This window comes from Suncus etruscus, chromosome 5 (genome assembly GCF_024139225.1).
Source record: "Suncus etruscus isolate mSunEtr1 chromosome 5, mSunEtr1.pri.cur, whole genome shotgun sequence".
In the NCBI taxonomy this organism is placed as follows: Eukaryota; Metazoa; Chordata; class Mammalia; order Eulipotyphla; family Soricidae; genus Suncus; species Suncus etruscus.
The window spans coordinates 143,169,199-143,179,138 of record NC_064852.1 but is presented as its reverse complement, the minus strand read 5'-3'; positions in this window follow the sequence as shown (position 1 = coordinate 143,179,138).

The following is a 9,940-nucleotide window of genomic DNA, read 5'->3' as shown; positions in this document are numbered from 1 at the left end:
AGATAAATTATTATAAATTATTACTCAGACATTTGAATTAGAGCTATTTTACAGTGGAATCCCAGGCTAATTAGTAAGAGTTCTTTTAGTCCTAAATAGAAGTTTCCTAACTAAATATGACTATAGAGTCAGTTGAAATTTAATTTTGGTAAAAAGCTTATTTTTATATCTGTAAGTCACACTTTCAGATATCATATTTTAGAAAGTTTTGTCAATAAACTTCCAATTGAGTAGTAGATTCATTTTTAATTACTGTACTGTTTATTTTTACTGCTATTTTAGTACTGTTTAGTTATGGAAATGCTAGCTGATCTCTCTAAATTTGGGGTTTATAAAGGATACTCTACTTAGTACAATAAATTTTATTGCTTTTCTCCGATAGTTGACAATTCCTGATGTCTGCTTTGGTCATAATATTTATGTGTGAAATTTTGGATTTTTTTTCTCTTCTTTAGCAATAAAGACTGGTTAGACATTACAATTTGTATAATTAATTAAGAAGAAAGATTTTTCTTGTGGAGAAAATATATAATCCTATGTGTTACATTTTTTAAAAATGTGATATATTGGGGCTAGGGCAATAGTATAGCAGGTACTATTTGGCACTGATCTACCAGGACCCAGGTTCAATCCCTAGCACCCTATATGGTCCCATGAGCCTACCAGGAGTGTTTTTTGAGTGTAGAGCCAGGAATAAGTTCAGGAATAATTAGCACTAACTGGTGTAGTCCCCCAAAACCCAATAACAACAACTTCCATATATATTAAATTGGGTATAATTGGTATATTGTGTCCAAAGAAGTAATATATTTCAATACAGCCTGGTAAAGAAATTGATCCTTTAGCTATGGGATGAAAGTTTTATTTTGGGAGGGGGCCCACACCTGGTGATGCTCAGGGGTTACTCCTGGCTATGTGCTTAGAAATCGCTCCTGGCTTGGGAGGGGACAATATGGGATGCCAGGGTATCAAACTGCGGTCCATCCTAGGTTAGCACATGCAAGACAAACGCCTTACTGTTTGCGCCATCGCTCCAGCCCTGAAAGTTTTATTAATTTTAACGAATAGTTTTAAGTGCAGAGAGCACTGTGGACTGGAGCCTATGTACATTTTTCATGCCAGATCCTCAAGCACCAAGCCAGAAGTAGCCCCTGATCTCTACCAGGTATGAAGACTAAAGTAAGACATACTTATTTGCCATATTTGCCGGCGTATAAGACGACCCTTCAACCCATGAAAAACTTCCTAAAAGTGTTAAAAGTAAGTTACTTCTTAAAAGTAAGAGGGGTGCGGATCACTCATCCCTGAAGCTGGAACAAGTTTCAGCACGCCATATACTAGCATATAATATGACTCCCGACTTTTAGGAAGATTTTCATGGGTTGAAGGGTCGTCTTATACGCCAGCTAATATGGTAATAATTTAAAAAAATGATCAGATTACAAATATGAGGTTACCAGAAGAGAAGGTGGGGGAAGAAATTTCCTGGGGTGAAGGGGTCCATTGGACTGGTAGAACAATAGTCCAATATTAGAAGGGTGGGTATCTTTTATGTACTACACTACACATGGAGGAGAGGTGTGAAATTGCCATCCTAAAGTGTGTAGTCAGGAAAAGCAATGTTATTAAAGTGCAAAAGATGAAAATATTTTCAATAGAAAATACCTAGCATAGTAAGTCTTCTAACACTATCATCAATAAGTTCTTAGAAATTCACGTTGAGGAAAAGACATTAAGAAAACCCATTTTACCAAAGGGCGTTGACTGATAAAAGATAAACTAACTTAATTTCCCCACATCCCATGACATATTTCTGGTCAAAAAAACACGATCAGGTTTCTAATTTTTTTTTTTTTTTTTTTTTTTGCTTTTTGGGCCACACCTGGTGACGCTTAAAGGTTACTCCTGGCTATGGCTATGCTCTCAGAAATTACTTCCTGGCTTGGGAGACCATATGGCATGCTGGGGGATCAAACTGCCTTCTGTGCTAGGTCAGCTGCGTGCAAAGCAAACACCCTACCATTTGTGCCACCGCTCCAGCCCAAATGATCAGATTTCTAAATAAAGATCTCAAACGCTTCCAGTATACCACTAGTCCATTCATTTTCCATTCACATTTCAGGGCTTTGGGTAGTCAGAGCCTATGCTAAAACTTATAGTAACTCAGCATAGAGGATGCCCTTCCACAGCTCGGTTCTTTACATAATTCCCCCATTTCACTGACTAGGACACTGAGATTAATGAGGCTGACCTGGAGCCTTTTGGGGTGGAGGAAACAGGAATACTTGGAGAAAACCCATGTACATAGACATGAAGACATGTAAACTCCTTACAGAGAATGGTCCAAGTCAGGAATCCCTATTTATTCCTCACCAGCACCATAATGAAATGACATTGAATGAGAAGGTGTCCCTTGAGGAATTTTATACATCAGAGACATTAAAGTGAATTTTTTACTTAAATTATAGAACAAAAAAGTGAAGTTTTTGGAATGGTGGTAAGAGTGGGGTCAGGTCCAGATCTGTCATTTGGAACCTATTCTTTCCCTGTGGTGATTCCAACATCAATTGTGAGTCACTGTACTCTGTCATACCAGTGAAAACTGGTCCTTTGTGTACTATCTTCTATATGCTAACTCCTAGCTCATTGTATTAATACTTTGGGAAATCCAAAAAAAAAAAACAAAAACAAAACTCTGCTAACCTAAACAAATGGGAGTTTATTGGGGTGAATTTCAAACCCTTCCTCACATAAGTTGGCTGTGCTTTTGCCTAAACTATACAAAGGTTCTCTCATTCCAGGTTGGTGTCTGGAACTCTGGAGAGATAAGGGATATTATAAACTCCTGTTAGGTAGGCCTCTCCTGTGAATGTGACAAAAGGCAAAAATTCAGAGCTTTGCCTCTTAGAGGTGCCACTTTTTATCTGACCCCCACCTCTACTTCCGGGGATAATTTCACTCTCATTTCATCTTCCCTGAAAATGTCATTTCTGGTCAACGCAAATTTGAATGGCTTTGAAAATTAACTTTCTGCTATACCAGACCTATAATGGACTGGAAGATGAAAGCTATTATCAACTACAGTATAGCTTTAATTTGCTGCTGCTGTAAGGCCCTTCTTCCCCTTTCTTGCAATGAAAATAGCTCAGTGTTCCCGACAGTTTGCCAGGCTCTTTCTCCAGTAAACAATAGGTGCTGGCATTTTAAATTGACCTTTCCTTTCTCTGAACCAGCACATTTGTTCTGGCTTGTTGCTTGCTGAGAGAAAATGAAAATCTTAGCCAGACTCAAGAATTTTTTCTATCTCTCATCAAAGGCAGTGCCCGAAAGAGTTTTAAAAGTGATTGCCTCCATGCTATCTTATGCCAGCAAGGGATAACAAACACTGTGTACTTGAAACTTAAATAAAGCAACTCAAATATTTATTTTAATATACTTTGGGAAGAGGTGTAAGGGGAAAATTTAGGAATGGGGTGCTCAGAGATCACTCCAGGTTATGCATCTGGGACCATGTGCTGCTGGAAATCAATACTGGCCCTGCAACATGCAAAGTGTGTATGCCATCTCTTTGTCTTTTGTTTTATTTGTGAGAATTTAAATTGTAGTAGTAGGTTTATAAGAATAAATATTCTTATGTACATTCTGTTTTACTAGCCACTGTAAAAGTTTTTTAAAAAGTCAATTTCAGACACTGGGCTGAAGCAATGGTATAGTGGGTTAATAGTGAAGCAGTAGTGAAGCCTGACACATGGCCAACTTTGGTTTGAACCCCAGCAGCACATATGGTCCCCCCAAAAAACACTCTATGAGTGATCTCTGAGCACAAAGCCAGGAGAAAACCCTGAGCATTGTTGTTTGTGGCCTCAAAGCCACAATATATATATATACAACTGATATTATTTAGGAAATCAACAAGTTTGGCTGTTGCTTTATATGTTAAGAGTTTTAAAAATACTAATATTTAAGCTGTATATGTAGGCTAAATGCAGAAATGGATACGGCAACATAATGAGTCAAAATGGACCTAAAAATTAGAACTACAGTGCTTTAGGTCTACTTGCCACCAACTCAAGTATATTCCTTGAATTTCCTGTTCATGGAGCTGATTTTTTTCCTGTGCCAGTTTGGCAGAGTTTGCAACAGGAAGCTTTCTGGGTACAGCTCTACTCTGCCTGTGCATGAAAATTGTGGCCCTTGACTTCAGCAGATTAATGTGCCATCAAGAAAATTGGCCTTATTTTTCAAATGTGTTAATATAAATATAAACATTTCATTTTTTATTAAAGTATTTAAGCACAATGATTACAAATATGTTTATAGTTGGGTTTATCATAAAAAAGTACATCCCCCTTCACCAGTGCAACCTTCCCACCATTGATGCCCCCATTCACCCTTCTTCCTCATTTCCCTGCCTGTCTTCAAGACAGGCATTCTATTTCTCTCACTCACTACCATTGTCATGATAGTTGTCAGTGTAGTTATTTCTCTAACTGCACTCACCACTATGGAAAGCTTCATATCATGGGTTGGTTCTTCCAGCTTTCATCTCTATTGTCTCTGGGTATTATTACCATACTGTCTTTTATTTTTCTTAAATTCCACAGAGAATGAACCTATTCTGTTCTATCTCTCCCTCTGACTGATTTCATTCAGCATAATAGTTTCCATGTTCATCCATGTGTAGGAAAATTTCATGACTTCATTTTTCCTGATGTCTGCATAGTATTCCATTGTGTATAAGTACCTCAGTTTCTTTAGCCACTCATCTGTTGTTGGGCATCTGGGTTGTTTCCAGATTCTGGCTATTGTAAATAGAGCTTCTATGAATATTAATGTGCAGAGGTCATTCTTGTATTGTGATAAACATTTCATTTTATTTAGATTAAATATCTGATTCAAGTAAGCTGAAAATTCATCACTAGTGTCCACAATTTCCCACCCTCCACCCTAGTCTGCTTCCATGCAAGCACAGATTTACTTTATATCGTTTGTTGCAATAGGAAGGCAAATGGAATTATTAAAATAGATCAATAAGAGTTAATTAGAGATAATGTATTTCCATGGTATTACTAAATCAGTGTAAATGAACTTATAGGGCTATGGTTGGTGTTAGTTGATCCTTCTGTTTTACTGTTTAGACTCATTGACTGGTAAATTACTAGGTGACTTTCTCATCAAGTTTTCTGTGACCCTACACAGATGATATTAATATAAAAATCTGGGGTATCATGTGACCTCTTACAGCCCCAAGGTCCATGATTTATAGATTTGAAACAAATATGGGGGCTTGGAAGTCTGATAAGAATAAGTTGCAGAGAGAGATGGGCCATTTCTTTTTTTTTTATTATTTAAGTTATTTTCTTTATTTAAGCACCATGATTGTAGTTGGGTTTCAATCATAAAAAGAACAACCCCCCCTTAACTAGTGCAACCTTCCCACCACCAATGCCCCCAAAGCCCTCCCCCACCCCCCACCTGTATTCAAGACAGGCATTCTACTTCTCTCATGATAGTTCGTGTAGTCATCTCTCTAACTAAAATCACCACTCTGTGGTGAGCTTCATATTGAGAGCCAGTCCTTCCAGCCCTCATCTCTGTTCTGTACGAGGGTGGAGGATATGACATTGAGCTGTTGTGGTTCATGTAGAAAGGAGAATCTGCTCCCACCATTCTCAGAATTCCACAGAAGTATCAGCTCAAACCAGACTACCTGGGAAGTATTGATGTCCATTATTTTCTTTTGGAGGTTTTGTAATTATAACCATCATGTAATTATAACCATCAGGAAAACAGGCTTAGCACTCTTCATGCAAAATGCTAATCACTGACAGTAATTGTCCACAGTTCATGTGGAAATTCTCCAAATACAGAGAAGAGCAAAGTCTATAACTCAATGAAATAAACGAGTAAGCATAAAACCAAAAACCTCAATGAGTTTAAGGTACAAGGAAGGAGTTTAGAAGCCATGAAGATCTGGGAGCAAGAAATCTAGATGTTGTTCTTCATAACTTCTTTAATATCATCTTGATGGATGGACTCATTGTTGGCTTGATTCACTTGCATTTGTCTGGGTCCCAATGGTATCAGTTCTGAATTGTGGAAAAAAGTGGGGACAGAATTGCACAACAAATCACCTGTTCCTAGCACATTGGTACTGGTAAGGGGAATGGGGCTGAGCTCAGTAAAGAGTTCATCAGTTTCCAAGAAAAGTGTGTCTTTCATTAAGTTCAGGCAAAAGATGTGCTGTAAATGCCAAGTCCAAGGCGCCCTAGTTCCAAGAAATCTTTTTAACATTGTGATTGTGGGAGTTAGTCATACCATAGCTGGTCTTCCAGTGATTTAAAAATAATTACCTGCTATAAAACCTGTCTTACAATATTTGGATCTTTCTTCTTTTTGTTCCCTTCTCCCCTTCACTCCCTCGCTCCTTCCCTCCATTCATTCTTTCCCCCTTTCCTCTCAGATTGAGAATTGCTTGACAATCAAAGCATATTACTTTGAATTATCATTATTTTCCTCGGCCACAGATTCATTGTGAAAAGTTAGCCTGGTAAGAATAGGAACTATGGCATTTTGTAAAATTGCTCCCTGAGCCAAATTGGAAGTCAGAAACTTCCTCCAAGTCCCAAAGCGAAAATTTTGAAAAACATTCAACACACTCAACCATTACTTGAGGTGGAATGATGAAAAATCCTAATCACGGACTTCCTTTTTCTCCTGCCACAAATGTCAGAACCACTAGGCATCTGAGAGTGTAGCATTTTTTTCAACATTTTTCTAACCTATCTGAACAATTCAACTTGGAAAGGTCAGTATAACCCTTCAGGAATAATCATTTCTTATATATTGAATTTCTGCATACATAACTGTAAGACATGTTTAATATTTGCTTGCATGGAGTGCAATTGAAAATGGAATGGTTGTTCTTTTTCCATTTTGCTGCCTACTTTTTCACCACAGGCACACAAAGTACTAAGAGCTACTGCCAGCATTTTTACATATGGGATCACATGTCCTGTCCACAAAATTAGCCAATTCCTTGGGCTTCCAATAGGCAAGTAAGGCTCCATCTTTTATATACTGTAAGGGACTCATTTGTGAGACTTTGTTATGAGTAAAAGCAATAATTTTCCATGGGCTGTACATACTCAAACCCTCAAAGAATGAGAGGAGAGAGTGTCAAGCTAAAGACGGAGAATGGAAATAAAAAGAAAACAATGGCTTCAAGACTGCCTGTTTGTTTCTGAGAAGATGAGATATGCAAAGTCCAATATCAAATCAATTAAATTTTCTAGAATCTTTTACTTATAAAGAAAAAAGAATAAAGAGCATCAATACAATGAAGTAGTCTACCCATAATTAGCTGCCTCTAAGTATATATGTGGTTCCTGGAGATCCTTTCTCACCAGAGCCCATGCATTCCATACATCTTGAACTGATAATAAACAAAAACAAAAGCAAAAACCAGTGTGTGGTTATATTTGCTTCTGTAGCAACAAGTGGATCTCCAAAATGAGCTACTATGTTTTTTCTTAAAGTGAAAATGCTGTGGTTTATCAACAACTAAAATAAACACACAGATGAATCAAAGGAAAATAAAAAGCATTGAGCTATTGGTCTGTTTTATACTACAGGAAGGGGTCTGAGTCAACTCATTATTTTGAGGATACTTCTAATTATTCTCCAGAAATAGTTTGCTTTTCATTTTGGTCATAGCTCTCTTGGGGCCTTGTGTACTGCGTCAGAGTTCATGTGTATGGAAAAAATGATCTTTGAGATCACCTTTTTCCACACATGTATCATGCTACACATCCAACCCCTTCTCTTTACAAGGGCTTTCCTCATCCAAATAACCCTTTCTCTGAGTTTATTCACTAAAAGCACACTCACACTCCCTATCTACTGTCAACAATGAAAATTAAAACATTCAATTTCAGATCCCTTTGTAACTAATACACTATCCCATTCACAGTAACATTTACAAGTAATTGCTCACATGCATTTTTCTTTTTTTTGTTACATTTTTAGTATACTTTTTATTTATTTAAACATCTTGATTACAAATATGATTGTGATTAGGTTTCAGTCATGTAAAGAACACCCCCCTTCACCAGTGCAACATTCCCACCACCAATGTCCCAAATCTTCTCCTCCCCACCCCACCCCACCCCCACCTGTACTCCAGACAGGCTTTCCAGTTCCCTCATTCATTCACAGGATTATGATAGTTCTCTGTGTAGTTATTTCTATAACTGCACTCACCACTCTTTGTGGTGAGCTTCATGAAGTGAGCTGGAAGTTCCAGCCCTCCCCTCATTGTCTCTGAGGATTATTGCAATGATGACTTTTATTTTTCTTAAAACCCATAGATGAGTGAGACTATTCTGCGTCTCTCTCTCTACCTCAGACTTATTTCATTCATCATAATAGACACCATGTACATCATGTGTAGGAAAATTTCATGACTTCATCTCTCCTGACGGCTGCATAATATTCCATTGTGTATATGTACCACTGTTTCTTTAGCCATTCGTCTGTTGAAGGGCATCTTGATTGTTTCCAGAGCCTGGCTATTGTGAATAGTGCTGCAATAAACATAGGTGTGAGGAAGGGGTTTTTGTATTGTATTCTTATGTTCCTAGGGTATATTCCTAGGAGTGGTATAGCTGGATCGTATGGGAGCTCAATTTCCAGTTTTTGGAGGAATCTCCATATTGCTTTCCATAGAGGTTGGACTAGACAGCATTCCCACCAACAGTGGATAAGAGTTCCGTTCTCTCCACATCCCCGCAAACACTGATTCTTCTCATTCTTTGTGATGTGTGCCAGTCTGTGTGGTGTGAGATGGTATCTCATCATTGTTTTGATTTTCATCTCCCTGATGATCAGTGATGAGAAGCATTTTTTCATGTGCCTTTTGGCCATTTCTATTTCTTTTTTATCAAAGTGTGTGTTCATTTCTTCTCCCCATTTTTTGATGGGATTAGATTTTTTTTTTGTAAAGTTCTGTCAGTGCCCTGTATATCTTGGATATTAGCCCTTTATCTGATGGGTATTGGGTGAATAGTTTCTCCCACATGGTAGGTGGCTCTTGTATCCTGGGCACTATTTCTTTTGAGGTGCAGAAGCTTCTCAACTTAATGTATTCCCATTTGTTGATCTCTGCTTCCACTTGTTTGGAAAGTGCAGTTTCCTCCTTGAAGATGGCTTTAGTCTCAATGTCATGGAGTGTTTTACCTACGTGATGTTCTATATACCTTATGGTATCAGATCTGATATCAAGGTCTTTAATCCATTTGGATTTTACCTTCGTACATGATGTTAACTGGGGGTCTATGTTCACTTTTTTTTGCAAATGGCTAACCAGTTTTACCAGCACCACTTGTTGAAGAGGTTTTCCCTGCTCCACTTAGGATTTCTTGCTCCCTTGTCAAAAATTAGGTGATTGTATGTCTGGAGAACATTGTCTGAGAACTCAAGCCTATTCCACTGATCTGAGGGTCTGTCTTTATTCCAATACCATGCTGTTTTGATAACTATTGCTTTGTAGTACAGTTTAAAGTTGGGAAAAGTAATGCCTCCCATACACCTTTTCCTTAGGAGTGCTTTAGCTATTCGAGGGTGTTTATTGTTCTAGATGAACTTCATAAGTGTTTGATCCACTTCTTTGAAGAATGTCATGGGTATCTTTAGAGGGATCGCATTAAATCTGTACAATGCTTTGGGGAGTATTGCCATTTTAATGATGTTAATCCTGCCAATCCATGAGCAGGGTATGTGCTTCCATTTCTGTGTGTCCTCTCTTATTTCTTGGAGCAGGGCTTTATAGTTTTCTTTGTATAGGTCCTTCACGTCTTTGGCCAAGTTGACTCCAAGATACTTGAGTTTGTGTGGCACTAATGTGAATGGGATTGCCTTCTTAACGTCCATCTCTTCCCTA